The sequence below is a fragment of the Balaenoptera acutorostrata genome, chromosome 2 (assembly GCF_949987535.1).
Source record: "Balaenoptera acutorostrata chromosome 2, mBalAcu1.1, whole genome shotgun sequence".
Classification (NCBI taxonomy): Eukaryota; Metazoa; Chordata; class Mammalia; order Artiodactyla; family Balaenopteridae; genus Balaenoptera; species Balaenoptera acutorostrata.
The window spans coordinates 17,715,889-17,738,369 of record NC_080065.1 but is presented as its reverse complement, the minus strand read 5'-3'; the positions used below and the strand labels follow the sequence as shown (position 1 = coordinate 17,738,369).

At 42.9% G+C, this 22,481-nt stretch overlaps 1 pseudogene; it reads right to left on the bottom strand.

The window, feature by feature from the left end:
* Positions 1 to 15,630: 15,630 nt before the first annotated feature.
* LOC103013295 (cell division cycle protein 20 homolog) lies at positions 15,631 to 17,125 on the bottom strand (annotated as a pseudogene).
* Between the last annotated feature and the right edge of the window lie 5,356 nt (positions 17,126 to 22,481).

The window sequence follows — 22,481 nt, the reverse complement described above, 5'->3', positions numbered from 1 at the left end:
CCCAATGTGCCAAGTAGGGTTCGATACGGCGACAATACAAAAATAAATGAGGCACGGATGCTATCCTCAAGGAGTTTACTTTTTAGGAGTCACTGGTCTCTGGCAAGGCTCTGCTTTTAAAAAAAATGTGCAATTGGGAGCTTCCCTGGTGGTCCAGGGGTTAAGAGTCTGCACTTCCAGTGCAGGGGCTGCAGGTTCCATCCCTGGTCGGGGAACGAAGATCCCACATGCCATGCGGTGAGGCCAAAAGATAAAAAAATAATAATAAAATAAAATAATTAAGCAAAAACATCTACGATTGCTTTCTCCATTGTCATCGTGCATTGAAAAAGAACTAGCGCATCTCATGCACTTTTTTTTTAAGTTATTTATTTATTTATTTTATTTTTGGCTGCGTTGGGTCTTCGCTGCTGCGTGTGGGCTTTCTCTAGTTGTGGTGAGCGGGGGCTACTCTTCGTTGCGGTGCACATGCTTCTCACTGCGGTGGCTTCTCTTGTTGCAGAGCACGGACTCTAGGTGTGTGGGCTTCAGTAGTTGTGGCATGTGGGCTCAGTAGTTGTGGTGCACGGGCTTCGTTGCTCCGCAGTGTGTGGGATCCTCCCGGACCAGGGCTCGAATCCGTGTCCCCTGCATTGGCAAACGGATTCTTAACCACTGCGCCACCAGGGAAGCCCCATTTTGATAAGTTTTCTTGAGTCACGCCTCAAGCCACTTTGAATGGGGGTCACCGGACAGTTTTTGGAGATGCGCGAGGAACCCGCTCTGCTGGACAAAAGCAAAAACACCTTTCATTCCTGCATGTTTCAGGCACCTCCCGGGTCTCTTGGTCAGTTCCCTGTCAGCAGAGGCTTAAGAAAATAAACTGCGCCCTAGAAGGCACAGTTTGGGGATTTTGACAGTTCCTCAGAAACACAGCATAAAGTGTCCCAAGCTAATAAAATCAACACCCACCTCCTCCAACTCTCTCCCTCTCCCTCCCTCCCTCCCTCTCTTTTTCTCTCTGTCAAGGTTAACCACGTAGCTACTAGGGGACAAAAGCTTTCGGACGTGTTCCACAGATGAATGTTTGATATCATGGGACAGGACAGGACCAGAACAATCAACTCCTCTTGGGCCAAAACTTTCCCATTAGTGTGTATCAGAAGTGTGCAGGCTCTGATTGCAGCAGAAGTAAACAGGACATAATGGGTTTTCAATAAATGCTGCCAAACCAGACTCCAAGTCTATTTGGAGAGGTTTATTTGACACGCAGAAGCAGCCAGGGGAATTGAGGACAGAAAGGTGAAAAGAGTTGAAGTTCACAAATGAAAATGAAGGGTGGGTTGTGACTGCACATGCAGACTCAAAGAGGAGAGACACTTCTCATCGGATGACCAGGCATCTGGAACAACACCTTCATTCCAAATACCCCAGATTCATTGTCAGAGTCATTAGAATGCTAGAGGCAGAAGGGACTTAGAGAGGTTTGGACTCCTTTTTTTCTGTTTGTTTGCTTGTTTTTTTAAACAAAAACGAAAAAACAACCTGAGGCTGGGCGTAGTAAAGGGTTCAGAATCCCACACTGGCTGAATCAGAATTTGATCCCAGATCACTTTCTAACTCTCTTTGTCCCTTCATGTCTCTCCAATGTACAAAGCCAGAGGGTAAAACCAGAGGGTAAAGACAAGCATTTGGTGTCAAGAAATTTTAAAAGATGTTTACCTTCTAATAGACTGAAATTGGCTTCAATCATTTCTTTCCCATTTAACCAGAAACAAATTTACCTATACAGTGAAACTTATTTTTCCTTACACTTTTTTAAGACGTGGAAGACCGAGCAACTGAGAAAAAGAGAGAGACTCTAGTCTTAGATGAAACTCAGGGAGCCCCCTCCTCTAAAGCCTGGACAAGCTCCAGAACAGACAGACCTTGGGATCCCTTGGTCAGCCTTTCTGTTTCCTGGGTATTCGCTCTCCTCTAACAAGTTAATAAAATAATCAACAAAGGGCTGACACGTTTGGAATACAACCCAACATTTTTCCCTTAGCGCTTTGGTGTCCTGAGTCACGACCCCTAGAAGCCAAGACTGAGACCAGGGTCCCAGTGCTTGGGGTTTATTGAGGGACTGCTCTTCAGGAAAAACAGGTAAGGGAGTGTATTCGTTTCCTAGAGCTGCTATAACAAAGCACCACAGTGGCTTAAACAACAGATGTTTATTTTCTCACAATCCTGGAGGCTGGAAGTCCAAGATCAAGGTGTATTGGGTCAGACAGAGAAGGACAAATATAATATGATATCACTCATATGTGGAATCTAATTCTTAAAAATGATATAAATGAACTTATTTGCAAAACAAAAACAGACTCACAGACTTCAAAAACAAACTTATGGTTACCAAAGGGGAAACATGGGGGAGGAGGGATAATTTAGGAGCTTGGGATGAACATACAAGCACTACTATATATAAAGTAGATAACCAACAAGGACCTACTATATAACACAGGGAACTCTACTCAGTATTCTGTGATAAGCTATATGAGAACAGAATCTGAAAAAAAATGAATATATGTATATGTATAACTGAATCACTTTGCTGTACACCTGAAACTCACACAACATTGTAAATCAACTATACTCCAATAAAATTAAAATTTTAAAAAAAGGTGTTGGCAGACTTGGTTCCTCCTGAGGCCTCTTCCCTTGCTTGCAATGACTGCCCTCATGCTGCCTCATCTCATGGTCGTCCCTCTGTTCATGCACAGCCCTGGTGACCCGTGGGTGTCCCAGTCTCCTCCTCTTATAAGGACATCAGTCATATTGAATTAGGGCTCACTCTAACAGCCTCATTAACTTCATTACCTCTTTAAAGGCCCTCTCCAAATACAGTCCCACTTTGAGGTACTGGGGGTTAGGGTTTCAACATATGAATTTTGAGAGGACACAATTAAGTCCATAACAGAGAGAGAGAGAGAAGGGGGACGAGGAAGAGGGAGGAGGGGAGACAGGATGTGGTCTTAGAAAAGCCTAGTCTCAGCCTGGTCCATGGCGTGAGGGGGTCCTGTCACCATCAATCAAACCACACAATTGTCCCACCTTGAAGTAAGGAGGCTGGCTCTTCCTATCACCACACCTGTCAGTTCAGTAGGCAGCCCCCAGTGTGTGTCTGATGGGCAGGGGTCTGGGGGTATCTGCCCAGGCACCTCCAGGCAAGATGGTTCCTGTGAGTCAAGAGCGTTTTTTGGAGAGGATCACACAGGTGGCCTCTCAAGCAATTATGCAGCTGGGGGGCAGCACCCCCATACAAAGAGGGCCTGGGCGAGGCAGCAGGTCTTCCCAGGTCTTCCCAGGCTCCGCTGTTTATTCCAGAAGCCTACCAGTCTTCTGTCTCCGTTGGAAGTTTCCACACAGGACATGAAAGGGCTACGGGGGAGGGAAAGAGAGGGTCTGACCTGTTCTCTCCCTCAGCCCGTGGCACCTCCAGTGACCCAGCTGCCCAGGCCTGAATCCTTGACTTCCGGTCAACCACTAAGTCTCTCAGCCCTACCCCATCTTCTCTCCAGTCTCACGGCCATTGCCCCAGTCCTAATCCCTATTACTAAAGAGTTTCCTCTCAGATCTCAGCCTCTAATCGAAGCCCCATCCAATTCTCCCACAATAGCCACACGTTATGATGGGCTGCTTTCATGATAGGGATAAAGTCCACTCTTAAATTCGACTCAAGGGCCTCCCCCAATGCAGCTGCTGCCTTCAGCCTCAAACCACGCCCCCAGCTCGTTCTTAACATCCCACCCACATTCAGCTCCTTTTCATCCTTAGACTTCCAACATCTGTTCTCAGCAGGCTGTTTACCCTGCACTCTGCCGGCCACCCCTCCCCCACCCCCGGCCATCAGACGCGTCTCATGTAACACTTTTCCTGGGCAGCCTTGCCTGACCTTCACATTCAGCTGGTTGCCTCTGCTATGTGTTTATTTGCTCCGGCAATAGCACTTCATTGCAATTGAGGGTTTAGTGGCCCCTGCCCTTACTAGACCGCCAGCTTTCTGAAGGCAGGATGTGAATCTATCTGATTAGTCATCCCCCCAACCCTGTGTTCCTGCCCTGCCACCTCATAGGGGCAATTTTAACTTTTCTTTCTTATTTTTTAACCTTTTTTTAAATTGAAGTATAGTTAATTTACAATCTTGTGTAAGTTTCAAGTGTACAGCAAAGTGAATCAGTTATATATAGACATGTATATAAGTATATGAATAACTGAATATATATATGTTCTTCTTCAGATTCTTTTTCACTATAGGTTATTACAAGATATTAAATATAGTTCCCTGTGCTATACCGTAGGTCCTTGTTGTTTATCTATTTTATATATAGTAGTATGTATATGTTAATCCCAAATTCCTAATTTACCCCTCCCCCCAGTTTTAACTTTTCTGTGTCTGTCTCCTTATTTGTAAAATGTGAAAATATAACACAACATTCCTCATAGTTTGGAGGATAAATGACTGAATGTGTGTGTACTAGGTGTTACTTAGAACAGCGTTTGGCGCATAGCAAGCCTAGGTAAGCGGTGGCTTGTATCATTTCTATTGCCGGCAGACATAGTAGTCGAAGTTGTATCTCCAGGGCTGAGCAGAGGACTGGTCACGTCCCCCGTAAGATAAGAAAACCTGAAGGTGCTACAAGCGTCCTGGCAGCCAGTTTGGATTAAGCTCACCTTCATCATTTTGCAGATGGCGAAACCAGGGGCATGTGTGATCCCAGCTTCGGTCTTATCTCTGACTTTACTGGCCTCCAAGGCAAATATTTACTGTTAGTTTATAGCTGACACTAACAGCTTCCGTTAATATTCGATAAAGGCAAGAAAACAAAAATCTTCTCATCAGAAGAGGTGATTAGGTTACAACTAACAATAGTTACACCTCAAGTTAATCATTTTAGAGGGTAAAAATGCAGTATGGGACTACTGGCTAATTCTCATGAAAGCTTTGCTCATCTAGCTGTTTTATTAAATCAAGTGCAGCCCCCAGGAAATTGAGCCACATACCTGCATCTTTCCTGTGGCCCCAGGGAGCTCATCCACCACCTCGTCGCCTCCTGCTGTCTGTGACCACTCTCCTGGGACCCATGGCTGGACTTTGCTGACTCACCAGGCTGCTGGCTTCCCTGGAGGGAGCCTCCCAGCAGGATCACCTCATCCTTCTCTGGGGCTGCTCTCTCCTCCCTCTCTCCTTCCCCCTCCCTCTCTCCTTCCCCCTCCTCCTCCGCAGAGCCCACCCTAATGCACAGGGCTGACTGAGCTAGCCTTTGCCAAGGTGCCAGGAACAGTCAGCAGATGATTAAAACCTCTTTCACACAGAACACGTCTGGGCCCACAGATCCACAGCTAGAACGTTTTAGAGTTGGAGACCAAACCGTCTCCTTTCCATCTACACAAAGGCAGGAATAGCCAGAACAAGGCTAATTTTTTAAATGCAATTCTATACTTTTCGCCTTTTTCTCAAGGTTGTTCCTATGCCTCTCATTTCTTTCTCTGCCTTCAATCACCCTCTTTTCCCCTCTGGGATTTTTTTTGGTTGCTGCTGTTGTTTTCTTTTTTTCTTTCTTTTTTGTTTTTTGCCCCAAGTCTGGTCTAAAGGAGCTCTGTTCTCATTTCCTGTTTCCTCACTAAGGGTATGATGCTATGTGAACACCTAGCCAGAATTTGGCAGAAAGGCATAAAAAAGCAGAAGGACTCAGACCCGTTAAGTGAGGCTGCCCACCCTGAAAACACTGCTCTGGAGAGTTCCATCGGCATTCACCCAAAGCTCATAGACACAGGAACATGAGTCACCAATGCGACAGTGTTACCACCCGCCTTTCTCCCCCCAGCCTCCCTAAAAAAAAAGAGGAAACAGCCTCTGACAATGGGATGTATGAACAAGAGTTCCCCACGTGGCACAAAGCATGAGAACTTCTGCCACAGACTTCTGCTCTGCTTAGGGGATGCTGGGCTCATGTTTGGTTTTCAAACCTCAAATCTGAAGAAAAATGTCACTCGAAGTATGATTTGTAGGGAACAATAGAAAGCCTGATTCAGAAGGAAAAACAAAGGCCAAATAGTACTACTGTTATATGACTTCTATGATTTTTTAAAAATAATTATAATTTTAAAAGGAATATTTGGCAATTCAGAGAAAATGAAATGAAAAGAGCAATAATTGCCTTTAAAGCACATAAAGCAATATGATGGAAGAAAAAAAGATCAATTAGCCACACTGGTCAATAAAGCTGGAATGAGATGCAATTAAGCTTGCTCAAAGAAATGTTTGATTAAGGATTACAAAAAGCTCTCTAATTGTGAGGAAAGGAAAGAAGATTCTGAGGTGAGTCTGACAAGGGAGGTTACAATTTGTTAATGCCGGCAGATTGAAATGAGAAACCCAACAATTAGAGTTGCTTAGGACAAAACAGCACCATTCCTAAAATGGATAATTATGCTCCTTAAAGGGATATAGACCAGCTTTAAAATCTTTAGCCACGTTCTTTCCAGATATCTCAGAACCATGTGAGTCAATATGCATGGCTAGACCAGGCCTCAACTCACTCCACTGTGAGTGCAATTCATCAAGGAAAAAGGGCAATTCAGCAATTCATCAAGCATTTCTTCTCCAAGCTTTGATCCCCTAGGATGCCAAACAATATCCGCTAATGATCTGTTCAACATCCATAACATCATCTTGGGAAAAATAACGATTTTAGGCAAATTGAAAATAGGAAGGATTAGAAATGATTAGACAGTCTATAACTGTAAAACCCATCTATGGTTAAAAACTATGTTTCTGGGACTTCCCTGGCAATCCAGTGGTTAAGACTCCATGCTTCCACTGCAGGGGGCATGGGTTCGATCCCTGGTTGGGGGACTAGGACCCCACATGCCACATGGCAAGGCCAAAAAAAAAAAACAACTATATCTCTGTTTCCTTTGATTCCACCAGCAATCTAGAAAGAATTAATTTTCATTGGTTATTCGGAAAATGTTAGCGTTCCGGATTGACACACTGAATCCCTTTTCTTTTTCTGGTCTTTTCCGCCAGAGGGGAGACAATGCCTCCAAATCTCAGGCTGATATTCATCACCTTCCAGCCAACAGCTCTTCCCCACAACCATGTCTCCTGTTCCTGGGACCTGTCATTCCCACCTCCCTCCTTGCTGAAGAAAAGCAGACTTTTCTGCAATTGGCAGTAAACTGGCATTTTTCTCTACCTGTATCCTAAAGAAAAAGAAAACCTCTTTCAGAGAACAAGAAGTAGATTCCCCCAAAACAAACTCTTTAAGCAAGCAGTGTGTGTGCCTTGGTTATAAGCCGCAAGCAATGAAAGGGCATATCTATGCATGAATTGGCCGTTCCCTGGGTCTTGTCATTCTCACCAGGGAGGCAGACTCAGCAAACCAATTAACTAATTAAACCAATTAACCAAATGTGTAATTAACCTTGAGAACAGAGATGTCAACACAAGCCCAACAAAGAAATTACCCTCCTTCTGGAATTGCCTGGTGGCTTTAAGCCTTTTTGTTATCTGTCTTCAAGGCATATCCACAAAGAAAACATTCTCTGGGCACAGAATTAGTGGCCAAGCAATAATATCATATAGATGGGATGGAATCAAGCCAAGGGCAGTGTTTCCCACCCCCATTACAGTCCATTATCTGTCAGTAAATATACAAGAGTTTTGGAGGACATTGTCCACAGAACACTGGCCAATTCATGGTCATTTCTTTTGAGAACACACATGTCCATTAAGAAGAACAGGGGAATAGCTCGAAATTTTCAAACTAGCCCCTACAAGAAGATGGTCAAGCACCTGGTAATTCAAACAATTGGTCCTAGGAGAACAGGAACCAAGAAAGGGATGACAAAAATGTTTGTAGAGGTTTGATCTGTGCACAGAAATCCCCGGAAAGATGAACTTGTGCAAATGTAGGAACACTTGGCTCCGTGCAATTCTGTGGAAATTCATCTCTGCCAAACAGTAAATTCACGCCTTTCCATAATCACTTTTAAGTAGCTCACCCTATAAAATTTGGGTTTTCAAGTAGCTTCAGGAATGTTATTTAGCATTAATGATGTAAAAGACTCTGAGCTAAGCCTGTTTTCTTTTAGTAGCTTAGCTTATACTTAGGGGGAAAACTCAGAAAAAAAAAGTAACCTACAAAAATTTATATGTTAAGAACTGAATAGATAATATAGACTAGAGCCAAATATCTAATGACTGAGGGAGAATGACTGAGTGAGGCAGACTGAGACTTAGACCACTACTTATCCCATTTCAGAGAAACCAAGATCGTGATGGAGAGGTACATACAATCAAATCATTTGCAGGGGAAGTGAAAGCTAGAGCATTAGGAAATATGAAGCTTATCAGGAGAATAAATATGTATGTGAAATCTCATACTGGATTTTCCTGTTCCTCTTGCATAAAAGATGCAATTTTCGACATTGACCTTGGCCAAGATCAAAGCTCACCTGTGCTAAGTCAGCACACACTTTCTAATCCTTAAGTAAAAAGATACACTTGTGAACAGTAACACTCAGCCAAGTTCACAGACTCTGCATACAATCAGGGACTTAAAGAGTAATTTATAACCAGGCAAGGATGTTTAAGGAACCATGTTTCATTCTCTATACCAAGGATCCCGTTCCTGCCCCAAGTGCACAGCAAGCATGACTTCAATTAACCTCTCTGGGCCTCCATTTCCCCATCTGAAAAAAATGAAGGGGTTTTGGAATAGAACATCCTGTCATCCTTCTCATGGTTCAGATAGACTGTTTTTATTTTCCACCAATAAGGGATGAGACTCTCTGACAGCAAACACTCCTAATACTTTCGATCAACCAGAACACTGAAAATTTGGTCCAAAGAACCTTTCTTAAGATAAAGAGATAGCATTTCCCTGAGAATAATTCCAGTCTCGTTGAAACTTTAGCCAGGGAACTTATCAAATAAAGAAACCACCTAGTTCCAGACCCTGGGCAGAGTCCAAGAAAGTCAAACCCACGGCCTCATGGGAATTTAGAATTACACAGTTGTTCGTCAGGTTGAGAGTAAAGAATGTGAAGTTGTTTACCCGAGATTCTCCAAGACCATGTGAGCTGGGGCTCAGTGTTTTACAATCATATAATTGAAGAAAGCAAACTTCTAAAAAACGATGTGTATCGTCTCCTAGAGGCTGTATACTGCCGAGTGAAGCACCGATCCTCACTCAATGTGCTCTTGTTTATCTCCGCCGCACCCCCAAAACAAGATGGCGTGCACACAGGCCGAGTCTCGAGCATGGATGGATGGTGGTAATAAGAGGATGAATTCCAGTTCTAAGTAAGGTGCTTCATGCAAATAAAACAGATTTTGTTCTGTCTGTCTCTATGCAAATCAAGTGCCTTAGTACTGACATGGTATGGATTTGTTAATAATTGTAATGTTTGATGTACCATTAATATTACATGTGAGATGTTCAAATGTTTTAATTCCATTGAATAAATTCTGAGACAATCAAAAAACAGATTAAAAGTAAGTCCATGATAAATATCATTATGTGTATAAAAACATGGGTTAGTCTGTTTGGTAGATTGGGTGGCTTATAAACAACAGAAACTTTTTTCTCACAGTTCTGGAGGCTGAGAAGTCCAAGGTCAAGGCTCCGGTAGATTTGGTATCTGTTTCATAGATGGCCATATTCCTGCTGTGTCTCTACATGGTAAAAGGGGGAAGGAGCTCTCTGGGTCTCTCTTTTTTTTTTTTTTTTTTTTTGAATTTTATTTTATTTATTTTTTTATACAGCAGGTTCTTATTAGTCATCAATTTTATACACATCACTGTATACATGTCAATCCCAATCACCCAATTCATCACACCACCACCCACACCACCCCACCACTTTCCCCTCTTGGTGTCCATAGGTTTGTTCTCTACATCTGTGTCTCAACTTCTGCCCTGCAACTGATTCATCTGTACCATTTTTCTAGGTTCTACATATATGCGTTAATATACGATAATTGTTTTTCTCTTTCTGACTTACTTCACTTTGTATGACAGTCTCTAGATCCATCCACGTCTCAACAAATGACCCAATTTCATTCCTTTTTATGGCTGAGTAATATTGCATTGTATATATGTACCACATCTTATTTATCCATTCATCTGTTGGTGGGCATTTAGGTTGCTTCCATGACCTGGCTATTGTAAATAGTGCTGCAATGAACATTGGGGTACATGTGTCTTTTTGAATTATGGTTTCCTCTGGGTATATGCCCAGTAGTGGGATTGCTGGGTCATATGGTAATTCTATTTTTAGTTCTTTAAGGAACCTCCATACTGTTCTCCATAGTGGCTGTATCAATTTACATTCCCACCAACAGTGCAAGAGGGTTCCCTTTTCTCCACACCCTCTCCAGCATTTGTTGTTTGTAGATTTTCTGACGATGCCCATTCTAACTGGTGTGAGGTGATACCTCATTGTAGTTTTGATTTGCATTTCTCTAATAATTAGTGACGTTGGGCAGCTTTTCATGTGCTTCTTGGTCATCTGTATGTTTTCTTTGGAGAAATATCTATTTAGGTCTTCTGCCCATTTTTGGATTGGGTTGTTTGTTTTTTTACTGTTGAGCTGCATGAGCTGTTTATATATTTTGGAGATTAATCCTTTGTCTGTTGATTCGTTTGCAAATATTTTCTTCTATTCTGAGGGTTGCCTTTTCGTCTTGTTTATGGTTTCCTTTGCTGTGCAAAAGCTTTGAAGTTTCATTAGGTCCCATTTGTTTATTTTTGTTTTTATTTCCATTACTCTAGGAGGTGGATCAAAAAAGATCTTACTGTGATTTATGTCATAGAGTGTTCTTCCTATGTTTTCCTCTAAGAGTTTTATAGTGTCCGGTCTTACATTTAGGTCTCTAATCCATTTTGTGTATGGTGTTAGGGAGTGTTCTAATTTCATTCTTTTACATGTAGCTGTCCAGTTTTCCCAGCACCACTTATTGAAGAGACTGTCTTTTCTCCATTGTATATCCTTGCCTCCTTTGTCATAGATTAGTTGACCATAGGTGCATGGGTTTATCTCTGGGCTTTCTATCTTGTTCCATTGATCTATGTTTCTGTTTTTGTGCCAGTATCCTATTGTCTTGATTACTGTAGCTTTACAGTATAGTCTGAAGTCAGGGAGTCTGATTCCTCCAGCTCCATTTTTTTCCCTCAAGACCGCTTTGGCTATTCGGGGTCTTTTGTGTCTCCATAAAATTTTAAGATTTTTTGATCTAGTTCCGTAAAAAATGCAGTGATATTGGTCTGTAATTTTCTTTTTTTGTAGTATCTTTGTCTGGTTTTGGTATCAGGGTGATGGTGGCCTCATAGAATGAGTTTGGGAGTGTTCCTTCCCCTGCAATTTTTTGGAAGAGTTTGAGAAGGATGGGTGTTAGCTCTTCTCTAAATGTTTGATAGAATTCACCTGTGAAGCCATCTGGTCCTGGACTTCTGTTTGTTGGAAGATTTTTAATCACAGTTTCAATTTCATTACTTGTGATTGGTCTGTTCATATTTTCTATTTCTTCCTGGTTCAGTCTTGGAAGTTTACACCTTTCTAAGAATTCGTCCATTTCTTCCAGGTTGTCCATTTTATTGGCATGGAGTTGCTTGTAGTAGTCTCTTAGGATGCTTTGTATTTCTGCGGTGTCTGTTGTAACTTCTCCTTTTTCGTTTCTAATTTTATTGATTTGAGTCCTCTCCCTCTTTTTCTTGATGAGTCTGGCTAATGGTTTATCAATTTTGTTTATCTTCTCAAAGAACCAGCTTTTAGTTTTATTGACCTTTGTTATTGTTTTCTTTGCTTCTGTTTTATTTATTTCTGCTCTGATCTTTATGATTTCTTTCCTTCTGCTAACTTTGGGTTTTGTTTGTTCTTCTTTCTCTAGGTCCTTTAGGTCTAGGGTTAGATTGTTTATTTGAGATTTTTCTTGTTTCTTGAGGTAGGCTTGTATTGCTATAAACTTCCCTCTTAGAACTGCTTTTGCTGCATCCCATAGGTTTTGGATCATCGTGTTTTCATTGTCATTTGTCTCTAGGTATTTTTTGATTTCCTCTTTGATTTCTTCAGTGATCTCTTGGTTATTTAGTAACATATTGTCTAGCCTCCATGTGTTTGTGTTTTTTACGTTTTTTTTTCCCTGTAATTGATTTCTAATCTCATAGTGTTGTGGTCAGAAAAGATGCTTGATATGATTTCAGTTTTCTTAAATTTACTGAGATTTGATTTGTGACCCAAGATGTGATCTATCCTGGAGAATGTTCCGTGTGCACTTGAGAAGAAAGTGTAATCTGCTGTTTTTGGATGGAATGTCTTATAAATATCAATTAAATCTATCTGGTCTATTGTGTCATTTAAAGCTTGTGTTTCCTTATTAATTTTCTGTTTGAATGATCTGTCCATTGGTGTAAGTGAGGTGTTAAAGTCCCCCACTATTATTGTGTTACTGTTGATTACCTCTTTTATAGCTGTTAGCAGTTGCCTTATGTATTGAGGTGCTCCTATGTTGGGTGCATGTATATTTATAATTGTTATATCTTCTTCTTGGATTGATCCTTTGATCATTTTGTAGTGTCCTTCCTTGTCTCTTGTAACATTCTTTATTTTAAAGTCTATTTTATCTGATATGAGTATTGGTACTCCAGCTTTCTTTTGATTTCCATTCGAATGGAATATCTTTTTCCATCCCCTCACTTTCAGTCTGAATGTGTCCTTAGGTCTGAAGTGGGTCTCTTGTAGACAGCATATATATGGGTCTTGTTTTTGTATCCATTCAGCAAGCCTGTGTCTTTTGGTTGGAGCATTTAATCCATTCACGTTTAAGGTAATTGTCAATATGTATGTTCCTATGACCATTTTCTTAATTGTTTTGGGTTTGTTTCTGTAGGTCCTTTTCTTCTCTTGTGTTTCCCACTTAGAGAAGTTCCTTTAGCATTTGTTGTATAGCTGGTTTGGTGGTTCTGAATTGTCTTAGCTTTTGCTTGTCTGTAAAGCTTTTGATTTCTCTGTTGAATCTGAATGAGATCCTTGCTGGGTAGAGTAATCTTGTTTGTAGGTTCTTCCCTTTCATCACTTTAAGTATATCATGCCACTCTCTTCTGGCTTGTAGAGTTTCTGCTGAGAAATCAGCTGTTAACCTTATGGGACTTCCCTTGTATGTTATTTGTCGTTTTACCCTTGCTGCTTTTAACAATTTTTCTGTGTCCTTAATTTTTGCCAGTTTGATTACTATGTGTCTCAGTGTGTTTCTCCTTGGGTTTATCCTGCCTGGGACTCTCTGTGCTTCCTGGACTTGGGTGGCTATTTCCTTTCCCATGTTAGGGAAGTTTTCGACTATAATCTCTTCAAATATTTTCTCCAGTCCTTTCTCTCTCTTCTCCTTCTGGGACCCCTATAATGCTAATGTTGTTGCGTTTAATGTTGTCCCAGAGGTCTCTTAGGCCATCTTCACTTCTTTTCATTCTTTTTTCTTTATTCTGTTCTGCAGCAGTGAATTCCACCATTCTGTCTTCCAGGTCACCTATCCGTTCTTCTGCCTCAGTTATTCTGCTATTGATTCCTTCTACTGTAGTTTTCATTTCAGTTATTGAATTGTTCATCTCTGTTTGTTCTTCAATTCTTCTAGGTCTTTGTTAAACATTTCTTGCATCTTCTCAATCTTTGCCTCCATTCTTTTTCCGAGGTCCTGGATCATCTTCACTATCATTATTCTGAATTCTTTTTCTGGAAGGTTGCCTATCTCCACTTCATTTAGTTGTTTTTTTTGAGGTTTTATCTTGTTCCTTCATCTGGTACATAGCCCTCTGCCTTTTCATCTTGTCTGTCTTTCTGTGTATGTGGTTTTTGTTCCACAGGCTGCAGGATTGTAGTTCTTCTTGCTTCTGCTGTTTGCCCTCTGGTGGATGAGGCTATCTAAGAGGCTTATGCAAGTTTTCTGATGGGAGGGACTGGTGGTGGGTATAGCTGACTTTTGCTCTGGTGGGCAGAGCTCAGTAAAACTTTAATCCGCTTGACTGCTGATGGGTGGGGCTGGGTTCCCTCCCTGCTGGTTGTTTGGCCTGAGGCAACCCAACACTGGCGCCTACCTGGGCTCTTTGGTGGGGCTAATGGCGGACTCTGGGAGGGCTCACACCAAGGAGTACTTCCCAGAACTTCTGCTGCCAGTGTCCTCGTCCCCACGGTAAGCCACAGCCACACCCTGCCTCTGCAGGAGACCCCCCCAACACCAGTATGTAGGTCTGGTTCAGTCTCCCTTGTGGTCACTGCTCCTTCCCCTGGGTCCCGATGCGCACACTACTTTGTGTGTGTCCTCCAAGAGTGGAGTCTCTGTTTCCCCCAGTTCTGTCGAAGTCCTGCAATCAAATCCCAGTAGCCTTCAAAGTCTGATTCTCTAGGAATTCCTCCTCCCATTGCCGGACCCCCAGGTTGGGAAGCCTGACAGGCTCAGAACCTTCACTCCAGTGGGTGGACTTCTGTGGTACAAGTGTTCTCCAGTTTGTGAGTCACCCACCCAGCGTTTATGGGATTTGATTTTACTGTGATTGCGCCCCTCCTACCGTCTCATTGTGGCTTCTCCTTTGTCTTTGGATGTGGGGTATCTTTTTTGGTGAGTTCCAGTGTCTTCCTGTCGATGATTGTCCAGCAGCTAGTAGTGATTCTGGTGTTCTTGCAAGAGGGAGTGAGATCACGTCCTTCTACTCCGCCATCTTGGTTCCAATCCCAGCTTCTGTGGGAGGAGTCTGGCATGGCTTCACTGGGTCCTCTGCTTAGGGTCTCAAAAGGCTGCAATCATAGTTTCTGCCAGAGCTGAGGTCTCATCTCAGATTCCATTAGGGAAGGATCCACTTCCAAATTCACTTCATTCTTCTGGCAGTGAGTTTATCTCTGCTATTTAAATTATGTATCCTTTTCAAAAGCACAAGAGTGTACATTCTTGTACTCTGGGTCTCTTTTATAAGGCTGCTAATCCCATTCATGAGGGCTCCAGCATCATGACCTAATCACCTCTCAAAAGCCCCACTTTTTAAATTAAGATTTCAACATATGAATTTGGGGGGGGGGAACATAAACTTTCAGTCTATAACAAACATGTGCACTTCAATGCCTTTTCTTTCAGGCTTACATTAATTCCCTAAACAAACACTTATTGAACACATGCTAAGTGCCTGCCTAGGTCTGGAAATATGGTTAGAATTGGGGATAAATAAGTCTGTCGTAGTTCATATGCTCAGGGATATTGTAAACTATAATCATATAAAGATATATATTGGAGTAATTAATACAAAGCTTCAGTATTTAATGTCACAAGAATTTTGGCTTTTTATATTCCATGAACTGTTTTGTGAGTATGTTGTTTCTTCTAAACAATGAATGACAGGAAAGAAATACAGTTAAATTTGGTAATGTATTCAAGCATACCATAATGTACACAATTTTTGAAAATCACTTATAAGACAAATGGCAAATTAATTTTTAGGATACTGAACATTCAAGGCAAGGTCGCATACTAGGATCATTTTTTTTTTTTAAGAGGGAGACGTGACTTTATTAGAAAAGTAAAAAAAAAAAAAAAATAGCACAAAAAACTGAGGTGAGTTGGTCCTTAACAGATGCCTTGGTGGATAAGGCTGCTTTTGGCTGTGCTGACCATCTCTCGCTCCCACTGCCAGGCAGGGTCCAACTCAAAGCAGCACCACAGCCGCAGGGTCTCTGCTGCTGCTGCTGATGCCACTGTAGCCCCATCTGGGCTCATGGTCAGACTAAGGACCTGGGCTGTGTGACGTTTCAGCTCAGCCACCTTGGCCATGGTTGGGTACTTCCAAATAACCAGCTGGTTCTGGGCAAAACCATGGCCTGAGATGAGCTCCTTGTAGTGGGGAGACCAGAGGATGGAGCACACCTGGGAATGGGCATCCACAGCACTAAGACAGGCCCCAGAGCAGACGTTCCAGATACGAATGTGTCGATCACTTGTGCCCCCTCCAGTTGCCAGGACATTGGGCTGCCAGGGACACCAAGCTACAGCCTTGACAGCCTCTTGATGCTGGGTGAATGTTTGCAGAGGAACCCAGCCACCCTCTCCAGGAGCACCAGGCCACATGTTGACAAGTTATCGTTGCCGCCACTGGCTAAATGTCGTCCCTCTGGGGCCCAGCGCAGAGCACACACTTCCCGGCTGTGGCCACTCAGTGTGGCCCCATGGTGTTCTGCTACCCGAACATCATGGTGTGGGACGTGGCCAGGGCGTGAGCCACTACACAGGATATAGCTATTCCAACCGAGGGAGCCCACTGGGGCAGAATGGTCATGTTTCGAAGCCGTTTCTGCTGTTGCACATCCCATAGCTGCACCTCAGCGCTGCTGGTACACACAGCCGGGTAGCTGCCCTCCTTCATCCAGACCACAGAAGATGTATAGTCCCCAGGCTCCTCCATCTGCAGCAGCTGCAGGATGTCACCAGAGCTAGCGCTCCACAAGTACACACTCTTGTCCAAAGCCACAGCCAGCACATTCCCAGAGCTCCAGTCCACAGGGTTCAGGTAGTAGTCATTCCGGATTGCAGGGGCGTCCAGGATCCTGTCTGGCCGGGAAGGAACGTAACGGCTGGTCTTCCTGCTGGAGCTGGGCGTGGCCTTCTGGCTCTAGAGTACTTTCAGTCTGTTCTGGTCACCCTCTGGGGCATTTTGTGGTTTCCCACTGAGCCGAAGGATCTTGGCTTCCTCCACATCAAAACCGTTCAGGTTCAAAGCCCATGCTTTCTGATGTTCCTTCTTGGTGGGCGTCTGACTGTCTTCGGGCTGGTTCTCCTCGGGAGGGAGGGAGCTAGCGACCTCCATCTGGGAAGCACAGCAACGGGGGATATAGCGATCGCCGCCAGGTTTGCTGGGAGTGGTCTGAATCTTGGAGCTGGATTTGCTGGGCGTTCGGCCCCGGGGTCCTCCCGGCGCTGTGGGATCGGTTGGCTGCCCGCTTAGGCGAGGGGGCCGGTCCAAGGCTTCCTTCGCTTTGCGCTGCCAGCGCGCAGGGGCTGCGTTGGGGATGGGTGTAGCCGGCTGCAGCAGCGGGTGCAGGTCACCCTCGAACGCGAACTGGGCCATGGGAGCGTCCCCGGTTCGCTCGGCCCAGCCGCCTCTCACCACCAGCTCAAAGCAGGCTCCGATCCCAGACCCTAGGATCAGCATTAAATGTTTGCATCTAGAAAAGAAAATAATTGTAATAGTTTTAAAGATATTACACCGCTCTAATTTGCTTGTATTTTACAGACTTCAAAAAACACTGAAAGGTTCGTTTATAAAGGCTTCCAGATGATACTTTTTTTTTTTTTTTTTGACTTCGTTGGGTCTTTGTTGCTGCGCGCGGGCTTTCTCTAGTTGCGGCGAGCGGGGGCTACTCTTCATTGCGGTGCATTGTCATGGCTTCTCTTGTTGCGGAGCACGGGCTCTAGGTGCGCAGGCTTCAGTAGTTGCAGCACACGGGCTCAGTAGTTGTGGCTCACAGGCTCTAGAGCGCAGGCTCAGTAGCTGTGGCGCATGGGCTTAGTTGCTCCGCGGCATGTGGGATCTTCCCAGACCAGGGCTCGAACCCATGTCCCCTGCATTGGCAGGCAGATTCTCAACCACTGCACCACCAGGGAAGCGCCAGATGATACCTTTATGACAGAGGGAATACAGAGACAAAAACTAGAAAGGAAACATTCAGAGCCCCTTTTACAAGTAGGGAGTCACTAGGCTGGAATCTCATCTCCGAAACTGACTGGCCACACAAAGGTCAAGCTACTTTCTCAGGGCAGCCCAGAAGCTTGAGAAAATTCCCAGAATTCCTGGACAGTAAAGCCCAATTTCCCAGAGGAGGAACCCACTGCTCCCCTTCTTCCGGCCTCTGTGCCTTCACCCTCTCCTCCCCGCCCCCCCTCCCCCCCACCGCTGGGCTCTGCCTCCTTACACGGGATTTAACTTACATGTACGTAAAAGAAAATAAACATCTTACACTGAAGTATAAAAGTGTTGAAAGTTGTGGAATAAAGTGAATTCCCTCCTCACCTCAAAATGTTTACAGATCTCGTGGCCTTTACACATAATGACATCATATCATGTAGTTATCAGTACTGTTAGACTTTTTGGCAAAAACTGTGATTTACTCATCTAAACACATAGATTTGAATGGATTTGCTTTTAGAAATGATACAAGATCCCTTTAGACTCTGGAGACTGAGCTTAGGAATAAAACTAAAAGAGCATGTTAGTAATTCATCATTACCAAGATACACAGGAACAATGAATGAAAAACATGAAGTGCTGGGACCCTTGTAGTTTAGATTTCCAGGCTAGATTAACTTTCTGAAAGCAAAGGCCACTTTTCTCTTAAATGATATGCAGCCGTTTCCCTGGAGCTGGGTCGGTGTTGCTCATGCTGCCTTTAGACTCTACCCCATTGTCACAGAAAATTCTAGCAAAAGTCTGCCTGCAGTGCCATTGTGTATTTGAACATTCGCTACAATGCTGTTTTTTATGGCAAAACACACACACACACGCACACACACACACGATGTTAGAGCGTCTCATAACTTAAGCTTTTGTTCCTAAATAGAAATAAATTCCTGAAAATTTCTTTCGGGAGGGACCTCACTTCTGTACAAGATGCTTTGCATGTACTGATTGGTGAAGCAGTTTCCTTGAAAATAACCCAGTTTACTCATAAGATTTGGGAACTAGCATAAATAAAATCACTGGCAAACAAAGCTTGAAATAATTTTTCCTCCATTTAATCTCTTTTAAATGGGCCGTTTGATTTATGAATAGAGTAATCATAATGCAGACTCTGTTCGGGGAAAAAGCATATGTAAGTGACTGGAAAGGATTGGACGTACCTTCACAGTGTATTAACTCTCATGTATGATATACTCACAGTAGCTACTAAACCATGCGGATAGTTCTGCTTCAGAATTGCTCTTAAACTCACCCAACTTACTCAATGGAGCTTGGGCCTCTAGAACTGAAATACAATGCACAGTAAAAAACTATCATACAACAGCATGGTACCTTGACCACGGGCAGGGAAAGTAAACACAAGAACGGTGGGACCACAATCACTTCCACTGGCAGATCTAAGTTTCAGGGAAATGCTGGCTTGCTTGCATTTTTCTTCTTTTTTAATTAAAAAAAAAAAAATCTACAACCAACTTGTCAGTTTACAGCCCTGGAAAGATATTTGTAGCCAAAATACAAACTTCCCAGATGGGGCTAAAGGCTCTCTCACACGTAAGTCAATCAGCATAAATAGCTCTTTTCAATAAAATTAGTATTAGTATGTCTTTGAATATATGGTTATTTAGCATAGATTACTACTGTTTCTTGATAGAGATGTCATTAAAATGAAGGGTTTTTTTCCTAAAATTAATAAGCAAAAATTACCAGATTGTACTATTAACGTATTGACTCCAAATAAGATACACTGGAACTATTGATAATTTGAATTGCTGAAGCTTTTAAGATGTTTAAAATTCTTTATAGTTCTCACTCCTATAATCCTTCATGCATCTAGTTGTTGTTTCTAATTCAACTGAAAAGATGAAAGGTTTGCCCAAAATATAGACTAAGTGCAGGGAAGAAGTGATTTTCTTGTTTCTCTCTTTCTCTCTCTCTTTTTTTCTTTTAACATCAAGGTGGGAACAAGTACTGGTTTTAATTTTAAATAATCCTTCAAAATATTTGTGAAAATGCTTATAAACAGTAAAAATCAACAATTAAAAAAGGGGAGGAAGAAAAAGAATTCACAGTTACCTAGCGGGGGAAAGCCCTCTGGAAAGAGTTTCAGCACATCGACTCCCATTAAGGAAAAATATTGAGCAAGGGATTGAACAGGGAAAACGTGAACACAGAGTTCATCACAAATATCAGTAAGCCAATATCAGATCCTTGGTAACCAACAGGACCGCAGGTGGGGAGATTCTTGTTTGGGGCTGGAATGGAAACCATATCTGATCCTATATGGTGCTTGCTTCATCCGAACTTACATTGTTGGTTTCTGTTCAGAATTAAATGATATATTTGATAGTCTTCCAGAAACAAGGTTCTAGACTATACACCAAGCTCGCCTCTCCATCCACTGCCTTCAGCTTTAGTGCAGAAGGGTAAGTTTGCTAATCCCACAATTCTCGATGAAGACCTGTGGCTGTGAATTCTGAAGGTGATTCCCCCTTTTTCTCTTACAGCCCCAAAGATTGTTTCCTAGCTCGTGCAGCCCACATAGGTTGACACAGAACCCAGGTGCCTCGGGTGGGGTTTAGTCTACTCTCCCACCTTTGAGAGAAGCAGTGTAACTCACTGCCTTCACCTACTCTGGTTTCCACCACGAATCTGTTCCTAGACCCCAAAGAATGGATGAATTGAACTGTGTAGTCACGATGAGAGAACAAAGAAACAACCTACCATTTCCATCTCTTTCTTTCTCCAGCCAGTTTATTAATAAATTATCATCTACAGAGCATTTACCACTAGAATACCTAGCCATTTTTATGAATGGCAAGACTAGAGAAAAAGCCCCCATAGTATGAAAGTAATATGGACCTAAAACCTGATGGTGAACGCACAGCACTTCTCTGCTAGTGTGTAGCAAGCATGCCTTTCAGTCCTGGTTAAAAGCTACCAACTTGTAAAACAGTTCAATAGGAAACTTTCACTTTGAATCTGTGATGCTTGATTGTCAGCACTAGAGGAACCATTTCAGATGCTTTTTACCCCAGATGAACCATTTTACCAACAACCATTAACTATCTCCACACTGATAATCATGCAGTTATATTTGTCAGAAGCCTTGATCCCTTGAATAAATGTTACTGAGCCCACTATTTAAAGGAACCCTCTGGCAAATCCTTTGGCAAAGCAATGAAAAAGTTTACAGCCAAGCATGGCCCTCTAGTGCCTGTTTTGTAAGTCTATTGTTTCATGTTACTAGGTTTGCTAAAAGTAGGCCTTGCATATTGGCAATAAGCATTTTCTCACCTCAACCTAATACCTTGCAATTTATTAGCTGTACTGAGAATGTGCAGACCTCATGTGATGCAAAACCATGCCAACATCTATTAAAGGGAAACCAATTAGAATAAACTTAGCCATCAGTTAGGCCATTCCTCATGTGAGGCATTGGCAAGTAACACTGAGAGACAGTGTGTTATTGTTTCAATGTACAGACAGGAGTCTGATGATCTGGCTTTGAATCCCAGTTCTTATGAAAGTCTCTAAACTTCAGATCCCAGTTCTATAAAATGTGGATGACAATAATAGTATTTACCTTCTACCTTGAGCTGTTGTGAAAACAAATTAATAAGACAATGAATATGGTAAGTTAGCATGGTACCCGGCACATAAATGCTGAAGAAGTGCTAGCTAGCATTACCAGCAAAAAGACCTACCACTTCAGAAAGGAACTGGAAAAGTCTCAGTACTGGCTCCAGTGGGACGTTGGAGGCCCACACTTATCATGGCAACCTCAGCATCTTCCCTTTAAGTTCTTCCCCCTAGCTAGCCACAGAAAAGGGTTGAGCTGAATCAAGAGTTTCCACTGGCTTTGAACAAAGGTTGGCAGCAGTCACGGGGCCTCCATCCCTCCCATCCTCATTGGCTTCCATCCACACTGTGCCAAGTAGCGCATCAACAGGATGTGGAGTCATCTTCCGTGGTCCCAGCTGGCTCTGATTGTGCTATGATGACTTGGCTATTGCAGATGCTAGAATGAAATCATGTCTCAACTGCACCTCTTGAATGCAATGTTGTTTATATTTGCCCAATACTTCCCCCCTCCCCTTGGGTCTTTAAAAGATCATGCCAAACGCTTTGTTTCTTTTACCTGAATAAAGTCTTCCGTTAAGATAGTTGAGAACAGTTAGTCTTACTGATACTTTGCAGATCTGGAAGAGAGTTTTCATACTACATAGTCTTTCCCTCCCCAGAGTCTGGCTTCACACCGCGTGAAAGTGATCCTTCTAAAAATCTAAGCCAGATCATGCCACTCCTGTGTTCCAAAAACCAGAGTCCTTAGATGGCTTACAGGCACTAACATAATCTCCACTTAGCCCCACTTCCTCTTCCTCTACTCTCTTCCTGGCTTTCTTGCTTGTCTTTGAATAACCGCAAGTGCACTCCTACCTCAGGGCCTTTGCACCTGCTCTTCCCTCTGCCTGGAATGCTCTTTGCCCCAGATATCTGTGTAGCTCACTTCCTTGTTTCCTTCTGGTCTCAAATCAAATGTCACCTTCTCAGGCAGCCTTTCTTCTATTATTCTATATCAGATAGAACTCTCCCTCTCACCCCTCTCTCTTTCCTTTTACTCTGCACGCATCACCACCTTGCATATTATATACTCACTGAGTTTTTGGCTGGCTCCTGCACTAAAATAGAAAGTTGATAAGAAAGCATCTACTTTGTCACTGTACCACCAGCACTTGGACCCCTGAAA